This window comes from Lathyrus oleraceus, chromosome 7, assembly GCF_024323335.1.
Source record: "Lathyrus oleraceus cultivar Zhongwan6 chromosome 7, CAAS_Psat_ZW6_1.0, whole genome shotgun sequence".
NCBI classification, from domain to species: Eukaryota; Viridiplantae; Streptophyta; class Magnoliopsida; order Fabales; family Fabaceae; genus Lathyrus; species Lathyrus oleraceus.
Window position 1 is genome coordinate 299467878 of NC_066585.1, and position 21176 is coordinate 299489053.

Consider the following 21176-nt stretch of genomic DNA (forward strand, 5'->3'; position numbering starts at 1 on the left):
TCGATTAAATCATCATGTCCATACAAGATAAGCCATAGTCCCTCGAACGTTGCTTGCGAATATACGACTTTGTCCCTCGATGACCCTTCGTTGTAGCATATGATTAAATGATGATTGTCCCTTCGAATGCTAAGGTATCCTTACAAATGTTGCCTTCAATGACCGATCGACGACCCCACGATGTCCTTTTACATCCAAAGGATAAGACTACTTACTTCTCAATAGTAAGGACAGTTTTACCCTCCTAAGGATAGGAAATACCTATAAAGACCTTGGTTAAGTATAACTCTTAAATGCTTGCTCGCAGCTTAAAATACTTTTCACACCTCCCCCTTTTCAAAACATCTTTTAGAAAATCACCACTTGGTATACATTCGCACCAGAATCATCGCCGAGTTATATTTTTCTAAACATCTTTCAAAATCAAACGAGATAAACACTTTGTATACATTCGTACAAGAATCATTATAAAGTTAAACTCTCCTTTCAAAATATTTTCTAAACACACCACATTTCTCAAACACTTTCTCGAACAAGGAAAACATAAGTGAGTTAAGCAATTAAGAGCCCATGGATAACCATGGATACAAAGGGTGCTAACACCTTCCCTTTGTATAATGTACCTCCCGAACTCAAAATCTAATCAAGGTCTTTCCTGTTCTTTTCCGCCTTTCCTTATTGGATAAAAGAAAAGTCGGTGGCGACTCTTGCTATCCGCGACATTGCTTTTCAAAGCAAAACACAAAAGTCAGTTCACCGTATAACAGAACTGGCGACTCTGCTGGGGAACTTAAAAAGAGAGGTTACCTTAAAAAAATAAGGTCATTTATGTTTTCGAATTGTTCCTTCGTCTAATTTACTTTTAAGGGATTGTTTGGGTATTCTATTCTTGAGTGAAAGATCCTACACCCGGATCTAGTGTACCTTAGGTAAGTAGCAAGAGATCATCGCGACTGTCCGGTGTATACTGGAATGGTTAAAATGATGGCTACGGTTAATGTGACACTTTAGATGTCCTGATGTTCCTCATGTTTACTTGAGGAAAAATTTGGCGTCTGCGTGGTGTCATCAAAGCATTAACCAAACCTTTAGAACCCTAATTGACTCATCCTAGCCATTAGAAAGTAGTGAGATAACTGACTTCGGTTCCGACTGGGGTTGGTTGATACTCGATACTACACTCTTTGAGATTGGACTTTAGGGAAATTTTGGTCAACCGCTTGGTGTTGCACTAAAGTGGACTTAAGGAAAGGTCGATGATTTGAGATCCTTCTAGAACCCGGTTACTATTCTAGGACAGGTGGAACCAACCAAACTTCAGTGGGGAGGGTACTTACCTATGGAACTCATGCAAGCCTTAAAACCTAGGAATGATTGCGGTGTGACTTGTTTGTGTTTGTTACTTACTTAAAATCATAACATCATAACATCATAACATCATAACATCATAACATCATAACATCATAACATCATAACATCATGACATCATGACATCATGGCATTGTACTAACCATTTCAAGGACTTAGGGATTTAACTTTGCTCTGTTTTGCAAGGCTATGGCTTCCAGGAAGACCATCCGGATCAATCTTGTAGCGATCTCTCCTCAACTCAAGAATTTAGTGTCAGAGCTTCCCAATCATGCTCAGTTCATCAAGAAACATGGTTCTCTCCTCAATTTAGTTACCACCAGTTTCAAAGAAGATATGATGAGAGTTCTATTCCAGTTCTTCGATCCTAAACATCATTGCTTCACCTTCCCAGATTATCAGTTGGTACCCACATTAGAAGAATTCTCCAGGCTGCTTGGGATACCTATCCTTGATCAAACACCTTTCAGTGGTTTAGAAAAGATTCCGAAGTCTGAAGAAGTTGCCGCGGCTTTACACATGACAAAGCCCGACATTGAAACTAATTGGGTAACAAGAAGTGGAGTTAAGGGTTTACTTGCCAAATTTCTGATAAATAAGGCCCGAGAATTCCTAAAAGTTATGAATGTCCATGCTTTCGAAGATGTTCTAGCACTACTAATCTATGGTTTGGTGCTATTTCCTAACCCGGATCAATTCATAGACATGAATGCTGTTAGAATATTTCTCACTCATAACCCTGTGCCCACCTTGCTTGGAGACATTTTGCATTCCCTTCACACTCGTACTATGAAAAGGAAAGGGACTCTCATGTGCTGCGTACCTTTATTATCTAGGTGGTTTATTTCGCACCTTCCTCAATCAGTCTTGAAGAATGAGCAAAATTTGAAATGATCTCATAGGATAATGTTGCTCTCCCATTCAGACATCCATTGGTGTCCCCAACCCAAAGAAAATGTTATCATCATTGACCGTTGTGGAGAATTCTCTAACGTACCACTCCTGGGGATAAGAGGAGGTATTACTTATAACCCAGCTTTAGCCCTACGTCAGTTTGGTTATGCTCGAAGAGATGGTCCACATGAAATAATTATTCAAGGCACTGTGTTTGACTATGACAACGACTCTCAAGGTCTCCGTCAAAGGTTTGTACGAGCTTGGGGCATGGTGAAAAGAAGTACTTTAGGACAGAAAAACTCTATTCCTATGGAACCTTATCTCATATGGGTACGCGCCAGAGCTCGTGAGCTTACCATGCCATATCTTGCAATCGGACCTCTGATTGTCGAACCAAAAGTTGAAGGAGGTGCCCCTCAGATCATTCCTTATCCAGATATGCCTACCAATGTTGAAGAATTGAAGAAATCCTGGATCCAGTTGAGAGAGGAAAGGGATACTTTTGAAACTCAGTTCGGTGCAGAAAGGAAGAAAGTATTAGAGCTCACCAGCCAGCTTAATGAGGAACGAAGACTCAATGCATATCTCCGCCCAAAAAGAAGCCGTCCCTGGGAGACTTGAGCTTTCATTGTATTTTTATTATTTTTTGTAATGAACATTGATTAAAGAAATTATTAATAAAAGTTTCCCTCTTTTGGTGGTTTACGCAAAGTTAAAATCCAAAAGTCCTTGAAAACATTTCATACATTGCATAGCATAACATAACATTGCATAACATGTATTCTAAAGGATCAATGTTCTCACGGTCTTCCTTCTAATCAGAAAGATGGCTCTCGAACAAACTGTCAAAGATCTCCAGGCTCAGAATGCTCAATTTCAGGAGATGATCTTGAACTTATCCAAGGGGCAGAAGGAGCTGAAGGCTCTCTTGCTCGAGAAGAAGAAAGACAAGAAAGTTGTGAGTTACATTAACCCGGGAAGAAGGCTTAAAGGACAGGCCGCAAGAGTCAAGATTAGAATTCCGAAGGATCAAGAAGAGGAGACAGAAAATGATTCAGAAGAGGAGAATGTTGATACCTTCAACCCTGAGGACGACGATGAAGATTATGAAAATGAACAGTACTCTCCAAAAGATGATAAGTATAAGTTGCTGGAAGAACGCATGCTAGCTATGGAGGGTCAGAAGGCGCCCGGTCTGGATTTCGAAGGCTTAGGTCTGGTCTCTGATGTGGTCATTCCCCGCAAATTCAAGGTCCCGCATTCACTAAGTATGATGGTGCGTCTTGTCCTCAGATGCATCTGAGAGCTTATGTGAGAAAGATTCAGCCGTATACCACTGATAGGAAGCTATGGATCCATTTCTTCCAAGAGAGTCTGTCTGGCACACAGTTAGAGTGGTATTATCAGCTCGAGAGCTCTAACATCCGCACCTGGACTGATTTAGCGACAACTTTCTACAAGCACTACCAGTATAATTCTGAATTGGCGCCTACTCGGCTACAGTTGCAGAATATGACTATGGGATCTAAAGAAAGCTTCAAAGAATATGCTCAAAAATGGAGAGATTTGGCTGGCAGAGTCAAACCCCCTATGACTGATCGAGAATTAGTGGACATGTTCATGGGTACACTGACTGGCCCATTCTACAACCATCTATTGGGAAGTTCCTCATCAGGTTTCACTGAACTTATATTAACAGGTGAACGTGTTGAAAGTGGCATTCGAAGTGGAAAGATACAGGTGGCTACCTCTGCAAGCACCAAAAAGTCCTATCAGGGGAGGAACGAATCAAATGCTGTGTACGGTCAAAGGGGTCATAACAAGAAAAATCGTGACCATGCTGTTGGAGCAGTTACGATTACAGCACCGCCATCTCAAAACTTCCAACACAGACAAGACAGGCCAAGAAGACAGTTTACGAAGATCAATATGACTTTAGCACAAGCACTGCAGGGTATGCTAAAAGCAAATTTAATTACCCTTAGAGATCCTCCTGCAAATCCCAACACTACTTCTCCTCATTATAATCCCAATGCCAGGTGTGCATATCACTCTGATAGCCCCGGGCATGATACGAATGATTGTTGGTTGTTGAAGAATAAGATTCAGGATATGCTCGACGCTGGAGAAATTGAATTTGATCCTCCGGAGACTCCTAATGTCATCACTGCTCCTATGCCTAATCATGACAAGACTGTTAATGATGTGGATGACAATTCTCACATTTCTAATGTAGCTGACTTAGCATCTCCTCTCCTGATCATCAAGAAGAATTTATTGCAAGCTGGTTTATTTCCAGGTTGTGCTGAAAATTGCGATCTCTGTATACTCCGACCCAATGATTGCTTAAAGTTGAGGAATGGTATTCAACGGCTGATGGATGATCGTACAATTCTCTTAGAAAAGATTCCTAAGGTGGAAAACCCTATTGAAGAAATATCTGTGATTGCTAGGTCCAAAGTTCCAGTGAAGATTACCGCTACTAGAGTGCCTGTGAAGATTACTGCTGAGCCCAAGGTAGCTCCCCTAATTATTACTGCACCTGGCCCAGTACCGTATTCCTCAAGCAAAGCCATTCTGTGGAATTATGGAGGTGATGTTTACATCCACGGCATAAAGCAAGATGATAATTCTGCTAATCCTAATGACGTTGACATTGTTGGGACTAGTAAAATTACTCGAAGCGGAAGGATCTTTTCTCCAGAAATCTCAACTCCCGTCCCTGAAACTCGAGGAAAGGAACCAGTAATCAATCCTTCTCAGTCAAGGACACCAGTCGAAGTTACTACCGAAGATGTTGCCAAACAGGAAATGGAAGAAATGTTGAAAATCATCCGCAAGAGTGATTTTGATGTGGTAGAACAGTTGGGGCATACTCCGTCTAAAATTTCGATGTTATCCTTGTTGTTATCTTCTGAATCTCATGCCAATGTGTCGCATTACGCGAAAAACCGGCGGGAAAAGAAGAAACAACAGAGCCGCCACCGTGCGTTAATTATCCCAAAAGAGGGAAAGGAAACGCTCAGAGTAAACCTAGGAAAGAACATGGTCTCGCGACCAAAGAGAATGGGTTCGGGAGTCGGTTATGCGAAGGGAAGGTATTAGCACCCCTACGCATCCGTAGTACTCTACGGGATCCACGCACAATAGAAAGGAAATTGGTTGCTAAATCACTGCTCAAACTCACACACACCGGCTGAAAGAGACAAAAGAGACTGACTGAAACTGACTCGGCAGGATGTCGCATCCTAGGCCTACTTAGTCTATCAGGCATAGACATCAGAGTCGAAGTAGTTCGGACTAGGGAAACGACACATGCTCGCTAGGATGTCGCATCCTATGCATACGTATCTTCTCGGACGAGAGAAGAATCAGAGCATTCGTAGCTCGGCTGACACGCACACGAACAAACAAGACACAGGCAAACGTGGAGCCCGACTGCCAATCACTGGACTTATGTCAGCATCCGAACCTAAACACACACACACTGGAACCCGAATGCCACTCGATGGTCTTACATCAGCTTCCAAGCACACAACAACACAACAAGTTAATAGGGAGTCGGGGACTCGAGCCTATAACTGTCAAGCACACACTCAAACAAACAGACAACGAATTGCTAAGGAGTCAGGCACTCGAGCCTAGCAACTGTCAAACAACACACACAAAAGAAAAGAAAAGGCGCCCGGAGAGATCAGCTCAATCTCCTGCCTACATACTTCATCTGGTATGAAGATCAGGGCGATGTAGTTCCCCTACGCAGGGATAAAGGATCTAGCCTAACCAGATAACAGAGGGAGACACAACTCTAGGGAGACTACGACTCGAGCCTAGATGTTGTCATGCAAAGTCGTCCCTAAGTTAAGGTTTCTAGCTAACTGGCACAGGGAGCCAGCCTATCCTAATCATGACTTGCACAGGAAGCAAGCCACACACACACCTAACTTGCACAGGAAGCAAGGAGGGTCTCGATTGCAACTAGGGCAAGAGAAAGGGGAGGTCTCAATCGCAACGAGGGCGAGAGAAGAGAATTAGTGTTAGTTGTTAGTCAAACTCGACAAGACATCGCATCTCGTGCCTACGTATCTCATCTGGACATGAGAATCAGAGTTGCCGTAGTTCGGCTAAACTATTATTGTTGGTTTGTGTTTTTTAAGTGGACAACATCACTACACAATCTACCTGATGCTCGACCTTTGGAGACTTACTCATCTGTAGTAGAAGGAGTTAACGTATCCTTAAGAGGGGATGATGTTTGTTTGTGTTTTAACAAGGCCCAAGCAAGAAAGGAAGTCCTATACGAAGGAACCGTGCTACCTTAATTGACATGCAAACGAGACTACGCGGAGTCTAACAACCTAGGGGATACAAACACACCACACAAGCATACACAAGCACATCCAGCATAAAATAAACACACCAACAAGGGGGCTCAAGCATGGGTTAGGTTTTAGTCGAGGGGTCATATCAACCTCAACAAACAAACCTCTGGAATGGGGTGAGTGGTGCTCTTAACCTTGCCATTGAGGGGCTAAGGTGAAGCAGATGAAAGGTGAGTGAAGATGAGACCTCACAGCTTCTATCCCTGGCCTGGGAGAGCTTAAGACAAGAATGTGTGGGTTCAGAAGGTGGGAACCCTTCTACACATTTGAAACTGACTCAACTGTGCAATTGCACAAGATCTTGGGTTTTTATCTGTAATGCATCAACACAGTGGTGTGAGCAAAACAGAAGACACACTGAATAGCAGGGGATAGGTTGCTTATCCCTTGGTTCTGCCAATTGCCTCTTCACTTAGGAGGTCTTTGACTCTGTACAAGGACAATTTAAACATACACAAACATTGCCTCTTAAGGAGGACTTCAGACAATTGCCTGGCCAGGTAACAGGCCAGGTCTTCCAGACTACATGAAGAAAAAGGAATTATACCTCAAGCAAGTTGCTAAATAGCAAAGCAAAGCAAGTTCAAAGAACTTAAGCAACTAATGGTACCTGAAATAGTCAAACCAATCAGTTCACAGTTCACAAACAAAACAAAAGGGAACAGTCATCAATAGGTAATCAGAAGCAAAGGAATGTGCAAGGCATAAGACTTAGGCATGTGAGCCAAGTCACCTACAAAACAAACAAAGTTAAACAATGCTATTCAAGCAAGCTCAATCAAAATAAATTGATCTCATTGGTCATTTGGTGTTCAACCTGAAAACACAAGCTCAAAAGTGAGTAACTGGACCACTAGGGCAAGCCTAGGGTCAAAAAGGAATGAGAAAGTCAAAACAGCAAATGAAAGTTAACCAAAATCAAGTTCAAACATTTAAGAAGCAATTCCAATTGGATTCATATTCATATCATGCATCATCATCAATTCATGAGCAAAAGAAGTCAAAGCATTGCAAATAGAAGCTCAAAGAAGTCAACAGAATGACTTGCATCAAAAGTCAACTCAAACATTTTCAAAAATCATCAAATAATTCAAGACCAATCCTAACACATAGCATGGTAAGCATATAAAATTTCATCACATTTGGACAAGTGGAAGGCAGTCAATGAAAATCATAAAGTCAAAGCAAATTTGAACATGCTCAATGAAGTCAACAGCAAGACCTAGCTCAAAACCAAACATAATCAATTCCAAAAATCACCAAATATGTATCAAAGAAGTCAAACAAACATGTATCAACTTCACAAAATCATAACTAAATGAAAACAGATGAGAAATGAATGGGATTAACACCAATGCAAAGCTTGGGATGTCTAGTATGCACATGTGAAATTTCATGATCATCCAATAAGATATGAGAATTTCCCAAATGGAATGGCAACATGTATCACACAAAGTCATCATTTGACTAGGCAGGGGAGAAAAATCTCAAACAATTAGGAAATGGCACAATTAATTCCAAGAAAATTCAAACATAAACTAGACATATATGAGAAGGATCATGCAAAATTTCACATTAATTGGAGGTCAGGAGGCATGTCAACAAAAATCATGAAATCGCATATCATTGGTGTGACACAAATTGTCACACCCTACTTCAAAAAATCACAACTCTCAAACCACAAAGGATAAAATCATGATCTTTACATCAAAATAAACATGGATGAGTGTAGATTATGCACAAAAAAATTCAGATCAAATGGATGTATCATCACAATTTCACAATGGTTTTGGCAAGGTGTACAATATTTGGTCACATGTACAAACCCTAAGGCCATTTAAAATTCAATGATCCAAAAAATCAGCAAAAATGATGATAAAAAACTAGACATTCACATGAGCATGATGCAGAAATTCCCACTGGATTTGGAATTGAAATGAGCAAGTTATGAATTTTCAAAGATTGATGATCAAATGAAATAATTATTGAAATTAAGATGAATTGTTTTGAATTAATAAATGGAGAAATGGCACGTTGGTAATTATGACCTTCATTTAGCAAAACGCCGCGTTTTGCTCACGGCCAGGGAAATGTTCTCATTGGCCAGTTCCAATGGAACAGTAAATTGCAACGGAAACTGGGCATGGCTTTGTAAACTTAGGGTTTCTGGGCAGCAGCATGAACACTCATCATCACCAATTCGTGTTTTCAGAAAAATAATTCCAGAAACCAAAACTAAATACACACAAATGTTCAGCATGGCATGGCAAACAAGATTCCAACAATAATTTCCATTAACACACAACATACATCCTGAATCGAGCAGAAGAAAATCCAACATCAAGCTTGCTCAAGAAAAAAAACTTCCAGAAACGAATAATGAGCATACTAATAGAACCATTAGAGCACACACATGACAAATCCAAGCTTCATTTTCATGGAAACAAACTATGGAGAGAGAATCGAACAAAAGATCACATGAACATCAACTTTTATTTCCAGATTTCTTGCTAAATACATAACCAAATTCTACCATTCAAAGCTCATAATGATCAGGGTACTAAGACCTACACTAAGCATGGCAAAGTTTTGGAAAACAAAAGATTCGAAAACTAACCACTGTTGAAGAGCAGATGAAGATTCAGGTGTTTTCTGGCCCTTAATGCTTGAAACAGATGGAGATTATACTTCCACAAGTTGAATGGTGAAGACAGCTTGATTCATGGGTGCTTGCTCGTGCTTGAAATCCAATCTGCCATGGATGGTTCTTTGAAAGAACAGAACTCGAGGCTGCTATACAGTTGATATTTGCTGCTGCAAAGGGCTCTCAAATGTTGGCCAAGTGATGGAACAATGAAGATTTGCTCGAGTGCTTTGAAGGTTTTGGCCAGAAAATGCAATATGTAAAAATGCAAATTGAGAGAGAATGAGAGTTTCTGTGTGTTTTGGCAGCTGCTAGGGCTTTCCAATCTGCAGAAAATGTGACTATATACTTCTGTTTAAGCCTTGCTAATCATGTGCTAAACTTGTTTTGCTCTAATGAACCAATTTGCACAATTGCTAATTTTGACACTTTTGACCAAAAGGAGGTATAATGGTAGCATGTTGCTCGAATTTGGGCTTTGGCAAGTTTCAAATACCATCTTAAATGAATCCCAATTGGCCAAATGTGCTGAAAACACTTAAATCAAAAAGTCAACTTTGGTCCACACTTGAAATTAATTAGGTTAGGTCCAAAAATGCCATTTTGCATGGTAAGGTTTTGGTGCATGAAATTTATATTTTTGGAAAGAGGAGATGAAATGTGGTTTGTAGGAAAAAAACCCCACCAAAATTGGCCAAATGGTTTGAGAGATATGGCCTTTTGAAGTTCAAGATTTTGTGAAAATGATTTGATCATATCTTGACAACCATGCATGGGAATTGAGAGTTCTTGGACTTTTTGAAAATGGGAGAACAGTATCTTCAACTTTCATGTTGGGCAAAAATTCATTTGAAGCTTGTATCATGATGTAAGTTTGGGATCAAGAAGTTTCCATTTTTGACAGTTAAAATTACAGGTCCACTTTCTATTTTTGGAAATTTTCTGATTGGCTTCAAATTCTTCAATGATATTGTTTGCCATGATATATGAGGCCTATTGGGACATGAATAAGCTCTCTCAAACCAAATCCATCCATCAAAACCACAAAATCAACCACAGTTGACCAACTTTGACTTTCTAGGGTTTCTGACTGACTGTGCATGACTTCTGAACATCCAACCCTTGACCTAAACACTTCAAATGGACCTCCAAGTCATGTGAACTTGTTGGACAAACCCTAGAGCCTTGGCTCTTTGAGAAACACCCTTGCTTGCTTGGTTGACTGATCTCCTGATCAGTTTGACCTAATTCTTGACTTGCTTGCACTTGAGGCAACTGGGACAATGCAATGCTATGCAATGGACCATGTTATGTTATGACCTAATATGAGAATGTATGTACAATGATAGGTGCAAATTTGAGGTGCTACAGCTGCCCCTATTCAATCAGCTGGGAACCCGAACAGATGATAGCAATGGCTGTCAGACTTTTAGGGTAAGCAGGGATTGAATACAAAAGGACCGTAGAAATTTGCACCGACTGGATATAATACAGGAAGAACCACGTCATTTACCGATGACAACTGCACGACAACTTCAGAAAAGCAAAACCATTTATCGATGGTTGGAAAACTGGAAGCTTGATATTTACCGATATCAACTTCAACAAGACCATTTACCGATGGCTGCTGGGAAAACCGACTTCTGGAAAAAGGAAACCATTTACCGATGGTTAAAACTTGATATTTACCGATATCAGCTTCAGCGAGACCATTTACCGATGGCTGCTGGGAAACAAACTTCTGAGAGGCGAAACCATTTACCGATGGTTAAAACTTGATATTTACCGATACCAACTTCAGCCAGACCATTTACCGATGGCTGCTGCAACTGGGAATTCGATATTTACCGATATCGAAAGAAAACTGGGCCATTTGCCAATGGCATCTCCGCCTGGGGAGGAACAAAATCTTGGTGATGATACCAGACAAGACGTTTACCGACGACTTCTGGGGATTTCGATTTTATTAACAAGAGAACAAAGAAATGACCAGACATTTACCGATGACTAGGGGGAGACTCGATGTTTACCGACATCGAAAGATGATGTTTACCGACATCAAAAGAATGACCAGACATTTACCGATGACTGGGAATGAGAAATTTATTGGGGAGATACAAACAAATATTCGCAACTGAAAACCAGGTAGGACATTTACCGATGACTCTACTGGGGATTTCTAGCTGGGGAGTTATCAGACATTTACCGATGACTGAGGGAAAAACTCGATGTTTACCGACACCGAAACAATGGTGTTTACCGACACCAAAAATGACCAGACATTTACCGATGACTGGGTGAGACTCGATGTTTACCGACACCGAAACAATGGTGTTTACCGACACCAAAAAATGACCAGACATTTACCGATGACTGGGTGAGACTCGATGTTTACCGACACCGAAACAATGGTGTTTACCGACACCAAAAAAGAAGAGACACACGCGGGTGTTGACATGACACTTACTGGTATCACAAGAAACGACATTTTAGATATGCCCAGGCGAGGCTGATCACTTGCTGGGGGTCTCACTGGGGAGAAACAAACTTTCTGTCACCATCGGGTGAGGAAATAAACCTCTGTGGGGATAATCAATTCTGAATGCTGTCGAAGCAACTGTAGCTGACTTTCTGTGTTGATGTTGAACAAAATGATCCGCCTCTGCCGGGGATACAGTCTGATGTGGTCTCGAACACATGAATGCATATGTTTGAATTTTTCTATGGCGTAATGCTCCATATGGAATGGAAATGCTACGCAGTTTTGGGGATGCAATGATTACTACATGCAATGCAATATGATGAGAACTCTGCGGGGGAGAATACACAGGACGACTATGCTGAGAAGTCTTCAAAATAAATCCGCTAGGGGAGGCAATACAACTGCTGGGGAACCAACAATACGAATCCGCTAGGGGAAGACAAGGCAACTCGCTGGGGAGTAAATAAAGCAACTCTGCTAGGGGAAAACAAAGGTAAACTGCTGGGGATAGCCCCATCGATCCACAAAAATTCCGTTTGGGGAAAACAAAAGCTCCGCTGGGGGAAATTAAAACAGGCAGCTCTCTGGGGATAAGACCCGTACCAACCTCAGATAAAATAGACTGCTTTGGGGAAAAACTGCTACTCTGCCGGGGACGACCCACAATATTCACAAGTAGAATCAACCCAGCTGGGGATGTGGATATCATTCTGCTATGGCCACTCGTCCAGTCCACTGGTAGGATAGACTCTGCTGGAGAGATAACTGCTTCGCTGGGGAAGGCTTAAACAAACCATAGTTAGGGAAATAACTCTGTCTGGCGACTTTACTGGGGAAAAATACTCATAGGCGACGACCTGCACAATGGAATAACAGACACCCCGGGGAGTACATGGACAAGATACGCTCAAGTGTCCTCAACATTCAAAATGATTTTCAAATGTTTTAATCTTTCTGCACGTCATTGTTTAGCCTTCATGTTTTTATATGTAATGTTTATCAAAAAATCGGACGTTTTTGCAAACAAAACAGTAAAAGTAAAAACAAGAGAGCAATTTATCTGAATAATGACTTTTTATTGATTAAAAATGTGCCTGAAAAGGCAAGTACATTGGGAAGCAATTCCTAGAAAGAGGTAATTGCGCACAAAAGGAAAAATAAACTATCCTAATGGCAATGTGAACACGGCATTCACTGTTTCCCAACTCTGTTATAACTCGTAGATCATCAGTTTCCTCCCAACTCCTTGCTTTCTGAGAAGACTGACTGGACCGATAACATCTTTCGAGACGGCAGCTGACGAAGCAAAATGAAGTACAGATGACTCAGACTGTAGTCTTCGCTTTAATCCCTCTTTTGGCTGGATCGCCCTTTCGGGTTTTCAATCCACCGGGATACCCATTTTTGCCTAAGCCGCCCTTGCGGGTTTTCGACTTACCGGGTGTACAATTTTTTCATTTTTTATCCCTAACTTTTGCCCGAACCTTTTCTTTCTGTTTTTTGGTTCGCCGGGATGCCCATTTTTGCCTGGACTCTTTTATTCTTTTTGTCCAGCGGGTCAATTTATGCGAAGTATTTTTTGACTACATCTGAGTTAACAGGGGAAGGAAAATCTTCACCATCCATAGTTGTAAGCATCAAGGCTCCACCGGAGAAGACCTTCTTCACAACATATGGACCTTCGTAATTAGGAGTCCACTTGCCCCTGTTATCTGTACCGGGAGGAAGGATCCTCTTCAAAACCAGATCGCCAGTTTGAAATGTCCGAGGACGCACTTTCTGATCAAAGGCTCGTTTCATCCTCCTCTGATATAACTGCCCATGGCAAATAGCTGCTAACCGTCTTTCTTCGATAAGGCTTAACTCGTTAAACCTTGTACGAATCCACTCGGCTTCGTCCAGCTTGACATCCAATAATACCCTCAGAGAAGGGATCTCCACTTCAACTGGTAGGACTGCTTCCATACCATACACAAGGGAGTAGGGGGTTGCCCCGGTCGACGTACGCACTGAAGTACGGTATCCATGCAAAGCGAAAGGCAACATCTCATGCCAATCCTTGTACGTAACGACCATCTTTTGCACAATCTTCTTGATATTCTTGTTAGCTGCCTCTACAGCACCATTCATCTTTGGTCTGTAGGGAGAAGAATTGTGATGTTCGATCTTGAAATCTCTGCACAAGTCTTTCATCATTTTGTTGTTGAGATTTGAACCATTGTCAGTGATGATTCTCTCAGGGACTCCATAACGACAGATGATTTCTTTCTTGATGAACCGGGCAACCACTTGTTTGGTGACGTTGGCATAAGAAGCTGCTTCTACCCATTTGGTGAAGTAATCGATCGCAACCAAGATGAAGCGATGTCCATTAGAAGCAGTAGGCTCGATCTTCCCAATCATGTCAATGCCCCACATGGCAAACGGCCAAGGCGAGTTCATGACATTCAACGGGCTTGGTGGTACATGCACCTTATCAGCATAGATTTGACACTTATGGCATTTCCAAGCGTACTTGAAACAATCGGATTCCATAGTCATCCAGTAATATCCGGCTCTCAGCAATTTCTTCGACATTGCATGACCACCAGCGTGGGTACCAAACGAACCCTCGTGCACTTCTTGCATTAACATGTCTGCTTCGTGTCTATCCACGCATCTGAGCAAGACCATGTCAAAGTTCCGCTTATACAACACATCATCCTGATTCAAGTAAAAGCTTCCAGCTAGCCTTCTCAGGGTCTTCTTATCATTATTCGACGCACCCTCAGGATACTCTTGAGTCTTGAGGAAGTTCTTGATGTCATAATACCACGGTTTCTCGTCAATAGCAACAATAGACTCGGCTGCAAACACATACGCAGGCCTCTCGAGTCGATTTACCGCAACATGTGGCACATGATTCCACCAATGAACCTTTATCATGGAGGATAAAGTAGCCAAGGCATCAGCCATCTGATTCTCGTCCCGGGGGACATGATACAACTTCACCTTCTTGAAGAACGTCAGTATTCTTCTGGTGTAATCTCTATACGGAATCAAATGCGGCTGGTTTGTATTCCAATCTCCATTGACCTGATTGATCACTAGAGCTGAATCTCCAAATATGTCAAGTGTTTTGATCCTCAGATCAATGGCTTCTTCTATCCCCATGATACAAGCCTCATACTCAGCTTCATTGTTGGTGACGTCAAAAGTTAGTCTGGCAGAAAAAGGTATATGAGCACCTTTGGGATTGATCAACACTGCCCCAACACCGTTACCGTTCATATTCACAGCCCCATCAAACATCAGTGTCCACTTGTCATCAGGATCCGGTCCTTCCTCGACGAGCGGCTCTTCACAATCTTTCATCTTTAGATACATGATGTCTTCATCAGGGAATTCAAACATCATAGGCTGATAGACGTTGATCGGTTGCTCGGCAAGATAGTCTGACAGAATACTACCTTTGATGGCCTTTTGAGACGTGTACTGAATGTCATACTCGGTTAAGATCATCTGCCAACGGGCAACACGTCCGGTGAGAGCTGGCTTCTCAAAGATGTATTTGACTGGATCCATCTTAGAAATCAACAGAGTAGTATGGTTCAACATATACTGCCTTAGTCGGCGAGCAGCCCAGGCCAAAGCACAGCAAGTTTTCTCGAGCAGTGAATATCTTGTTTCACAGTCGGTAAACTTTTTGCTTAGGTAGTATATAGCATGCTCTTTTCGACCAGACTCGTCATGCTGCCCCAATACACACCCCATCGAAGTCTCGGTAACTGACAGGTACATTATCAGTGGTCTCCCAGGAACTGGAGGAATTAGGATTGGAGGTTTCTGTAAATATTCTTTGATTTTGTCAAAAGCCTTCTGACAATCATCATTCCATTTGATCGCCTGATTCTTTCTGAGCAGTTTAAAAATTGGTTCACATGTGGCAGTTAGAGGAGATATGAACCTTGCAATGTAGTTCAACCTCCCTAAAAACCCACGGACTTGCTTTTCCGTTTTCGGTTCAGGCATCTCTTGAATAGCTTTGACTTTTGCTGGATCTACCTCAATCCCTTTCTCACTGACAATGAAGCCTAACAGCTTCCCTGATCTCACTCCAAACGTACACTTGTTCGGGTTCAGCCTCAGTTTGAACTTGATCAGTCTGTCAAACAACTTCTGTAGATTAACCAGGTGCTCCTCTTCTGTCTGCGACTTCGCAATCATATCGTCCACGTACACTTCGATTTCTTTGTGCATCATGTCATGAAAGAGAGTCGTCATTGCCCTCTGATAGGTAGCACCGGCATTCTTCAACCCAAATGGCATCACTTTGTAGCAGAACGTACCCCAAGGTGTAATGAATGTCGTCTTTTCCATGTCCTCTGGCGCCATCTTGATCTGGTTATAGCCTGAGAAACCGTCCATGAAAGAGAATACCGAGGATTGAGCCGTATTATCCACCAATACATCGATGTGAGGTAATGGGAAATCATCTTTCGGACTCGCCCTGTTCAAATCTCGGTAATCGACACACATTCTGACTTTGCCATCCTTCTTCGGTACGGGAACAATGTTGGCAACCCACGGTGGGTATCTGGTAACAGCCAAGAATCCTGCATCCCACTGCTTCTGAACCTCTTCCTTGATCTTGACAGCCATATCAGGACTAGTTCTGCGAAGCTTCTGCTTGACCGACGGACACTCTTCTCTAAGAGGTAACCGATGCATCACAATGTCTGTATCCAACCCAGGCATATCTTGATATGTCCAGGCGAATATTTCCACATATTCTCTTAGCATCTCAATTAGCCTGCTCTTGACAGAGTCTTCTAAAGCAGCCCCGATCTTGATCTCTCTTCTGTCGTCCTCAGCACCCAGATTAACAATTTCCAACTCTTCCTGATGAGGTTGGATGACCCTTTCCTCTTGCTTCAGTAGTCTGACCAATTCAGCAGGGAGTTCACAGTCTTCCTCACTCTCCTCTTCAGCTTGGTAGATGGGATTGTCGAAATCATATTGAGCCATAACAGAGTCGTTCACAGTGGATGCCAGAATATCACTTCTGCATGTTTAATGTTTTGTTTTTAGAAAAAGATTTCAATAAAGTCACAAAAACAAAAACATTGCCATTTTTATTATTTTTTGAAACAGTGAAAAATAGAAAATAGAAAGACAAAGATCTCAAAATTTGATTGCAAAACGTCCTTTATTTATAAACATTGTAAACATGATGTGGCCCTACAATGAACCACTACGCCTTGGGCGGAACGTAGGGTTTTCATGCAAAATGAAAAAACAAAGGAAAATTACTCTGTCAGTAGAGTAACTTGGACCACTTCTTCAACCGTCCAATTGTTGATAGATTCGCCTGGTGCACAAGGGCGGACCCAGACGTCCAAATTACAGTCACTGTCTTCACCATCAGTAGCAAAGACATCTCCATGGTTCATCAGCCCAGTGCTGGTAAAGGTACTCGGACCTGCTTGTACGCTCTGCTCTGCTTGGAGAGGCTCATACCCGATTCCGAACTTGTCTTCTTTCACAGGCAAGTCAACCATCTTGCCCCAGCCTTCAGCTTTACCGGAGTCAACCACTTCTTTGGCTTGTCTATAGGATGCAATCGAAGCACCTGGCTTTCTCTGCTCAGCACAAGCTACCCCCTCTAAAGCCACGGTCTCAAATGCCTGGCACAGGGTTTCGTGGATCTCGCCATCTACCTCAACATACTTGAATGAGGAGAGATGACTCACCAGAATTTCTTCTTCGCCACAGACGGTCACAATCTGACCGTTCCAGACATACTTGAGTTTTTGGTGGAGAGTCGACGAGACTGCCCCAGCTGCGTGTATCCACGGACGCCCCAACAAACAGCTATAAGCAGGCTGAATGTCCATCACATAGAACACGATGTCGAAAACTTCCGGACCTATCTTTACCGGCAAGGTGACTTCACCAAACACAGACCGTTTGGATCCATCAAAAGCACGCACAATAAGGTCACTGGGAGTGAGCACAACTCCCTCGACATCAATCTTCTTTAGAATCTGCTTGGGTAGGACATTCAGGGACGACCCGGTGTCTACCAGCACGTGAGATAAAACAGCACCTTTACACTCCATAGTGATGTGCAAGGCTTTGTTATGATTACGTCCCTCAGGCGTTAGGTCTAGGTCAGTGAAACCTACACCGTGCCTGGTACTCACGTTGGCTAGTACACCCTCCAACTGGTTGACGGATATCTCTTGCGGGACGTACGCCATGTTCAGCATTTTCAACAATGCGTCCCGGTGTGCCTCAGAGCACATCAGCAAAGAGAGTATCGAAATCTTGGACGGAGTCTGATTGAGCTGATCCACAATCTTGTAGTCACTCTTTTTGATAATCTTCATAAACTCCTCAACGTCCTTTTCAAAAGAACCCTCAGCCTCCTTCTGAGCCGGTTCCTCGTCAACCACAGCTTGTTTACCCTTAGCCCTAGCAGATGCTTCAGCATTAGCATCTCTCAAAGGCTGAGGAGCAAACAGTCGTCCACTCCTAGTGAAACCTCCTGGTCCTCCAACGTTGTCCACCACCGGACTTGCAACCATGGGAGTCCTCACTGGAGCACTGATTGTAACTGGCGCTTGAACTGATGGCCTAGTCTGATTACCAGTCCTTCTATCATTGCGATAAGCATTGTCGTACCTCCAGGGAACAACCCTACTATTTTCAACTCACCTTCTGCCAGGCGCAACAATAGTAGTTGGTGCACGGATGGTTACCGGAGCTGGAATGGTAACCGGAGTATTGTTTGTGGTAGGTGCACTGACAGCCCCTCGCCCTCGTCCTTCAGATGGCTTGAAATAAATGGTGACAGTAGACACTGCCCCATTACCTTTAACGGCCCGGCTGAACTGGAGACAGCCTTCATCAATCAGTTTCTGGATACCAGCCTTCAGCTGGTCACAACCATTGTCAACTTCTGAACATCCCACACAATCTTCGTTACAGCCCGGGTCAACACCCCCCTTCAGCAAACGGCCCTTTACTATCATCAGAGAAGTCTGAACATCTTCCACATTGTCAATCAAATCTTCAACCTCTCCTTCTTCAACATTGTTAACCCTATGCCCACCATGCTGAGGCATAGGATTGTTCACCACGTTTGGCACTGGAGCGAAATTGATTGCTTTAGCATCAATCAAGTCTTGAACTTTATGTTGCAGAGATCGGCATCTTTCTGTATGGTGGCCTGGTGCCCCAGAATGAAAGTCACATCGGACGTTTGCATCATATCCAGGAGGTAAAACCGTTGGAGGAGCCACTGTACGCAGCTCAACAAACCCTAACCGGAGTAGTTCGGGCAATAGTTCAGCGTACGACATTGGCAATGGATCAAAACGTCGATCAGCCATCCTCTGCTTGGGCTGATACGGACGTTGCTGCTGTTGTTGTTGTTGTGGTTGTTGTTGAACTCTCTGTTGTTGTTGTGGACGAGGTTGAGGTGCAGGAATAGTCACTGCAGCCACTGGACGGTACTGATCTCGATTTGCACTTGCTTTGTACACACCCCCTCTGTGTTGTACAGCATTGGTCTCTCCTTCTCTACAGCGAGGTGCCCCAGAGAAGGGTTTCTTCGAGGACGACGAAGAACCTGTATCATGAATCCTCCCAGCTTTGATCAAACTTTCTGTTCTCTCGCCACAGATGACGACGTCAGAAAAACTTCCGAATGGGCAGCTTCCCATCCGGTCCATATATACACCTTGCAGAGTACTGATGAACATGTCAGTCAACTCCCTTTCCAGCATAGGGGGTTGAACTCTTGCAGCCAGCTCGCGCCACCTCTAGGCGTACTCTTTAAAACTTTCGTTGTTCTTCTGACAAAGACTCTGCAGCTGAGTCCTGGTTGGAGCCATGTCCATGTTGTGCTTATACTGTCTGAGGAACGCCTCCCCCAGATCTCTCCAGCATCTGATGGAATCCCGCTTCAACTCTATATACCAATCCAAAGACGCCCCAGATAGGCTGTCTTGGAAGAAATACATCCACATCTTCTCATCATCAGTGTATGCGGATATCTTTCTGTAGTATGCCTGCACATGGGTGCGAGGGCAGGAGGCACCGTTGTATTTATCAAATGACGGCGCCTTGAATTTGTGCGGGATTCTCAGTCCTTCAACTAATCCCATATTTGTAACATCAAAACCGAGAGAGTTTTGACATTCTATTGCCCTGATCTTCTCAGCAAGGGCCTTGACTTTGCGATCTCTCGCATCATTTCTGCCCAAAATGTCGTCGTCTTCGCTGAGCATAGTGAACAAATCCTCTTGTCTGTCAACAATCGGAATTCTGTTACGGGCTGGAACATGAATGACTCTGGCACTAGCAGCATCTGGAGCAATCGGTTGACCATCAACTCGGATACCCCTCAACTCTTCACCTACAGCATAGTTGTTGACGGGAATAGCAGCAACAGGAATGTCAGGAACTGGATTTCCTTCTGGTAGAGCCTGGTTGGGCGGTGGAATTGCAGCTTCTTGTCTCTGAACCAGTGCTCGGAGCTATTCTTGGCCTTGTGCAACCCCTTGCATCATGTGCATGAACTGGGCCATGTTAGCCCTCATCTCTGCCAACTCAGCTTGTACTTGATCCATGTTGCGTTGATGGTTGAGCCTCGTTGAGTAGCGGTGTGGTCTTTGATCAGCTATCCTGCCTGGACACAGGAATCAAAGTGAGAAGACGGCACAAGAACACCTGTTATGCAAATGATATGAGTATGATGTTTTAATGATATGCATGATGCACATGATATGCTCATTTCTCAGGCATTCAAAGAGCCTGACCCATCCTCAAAAGATGGCAACCTGCAGCAACAAGAGAACAACAGGATACAAGGAAAATATGAGAACAACAGGGAAATACTGACAAACTTATCTATACATAAGGGTAAAAAGGTCAATACAACCAAGTCAACAGAATATTCGGATAAACAGAGTACAAAGAAAAGAATCCCATCCAACAAGCCTGGAGGTGATTCTCAACAAAAAAGATCCAAAGACGGAGTACAAGCAAATGAATCCCATCCAACAAGCCTGGAGGTGATTCTCCATAAATACAAACAAAAATACAATCTAAGACAGACGGTCTTCCGGAATGAGAGTCTTCAGGTAATGGCACTGGTCTATCAACAGTGAGCATTCTGAACATTCTGGTAGAGGGGTAATCTTCTCCTTCAGTTGTCTTCTAAGCTCCAAGACTTCTCCTCCAAGATAATCTTCGGACTTCTGTCTCAACTCCACCTCTTTCTTCAACTGAGTGTCTTTGTCTTTGAGTTGCTTCTCCAGGTCTCTGATCTTCTTCTGATAGTTGACTTCTGCTCTCTGTAGCCTCAGACATTCCCTATGCTCTGCGTCCAACATAGACTCTACCTCATCATATG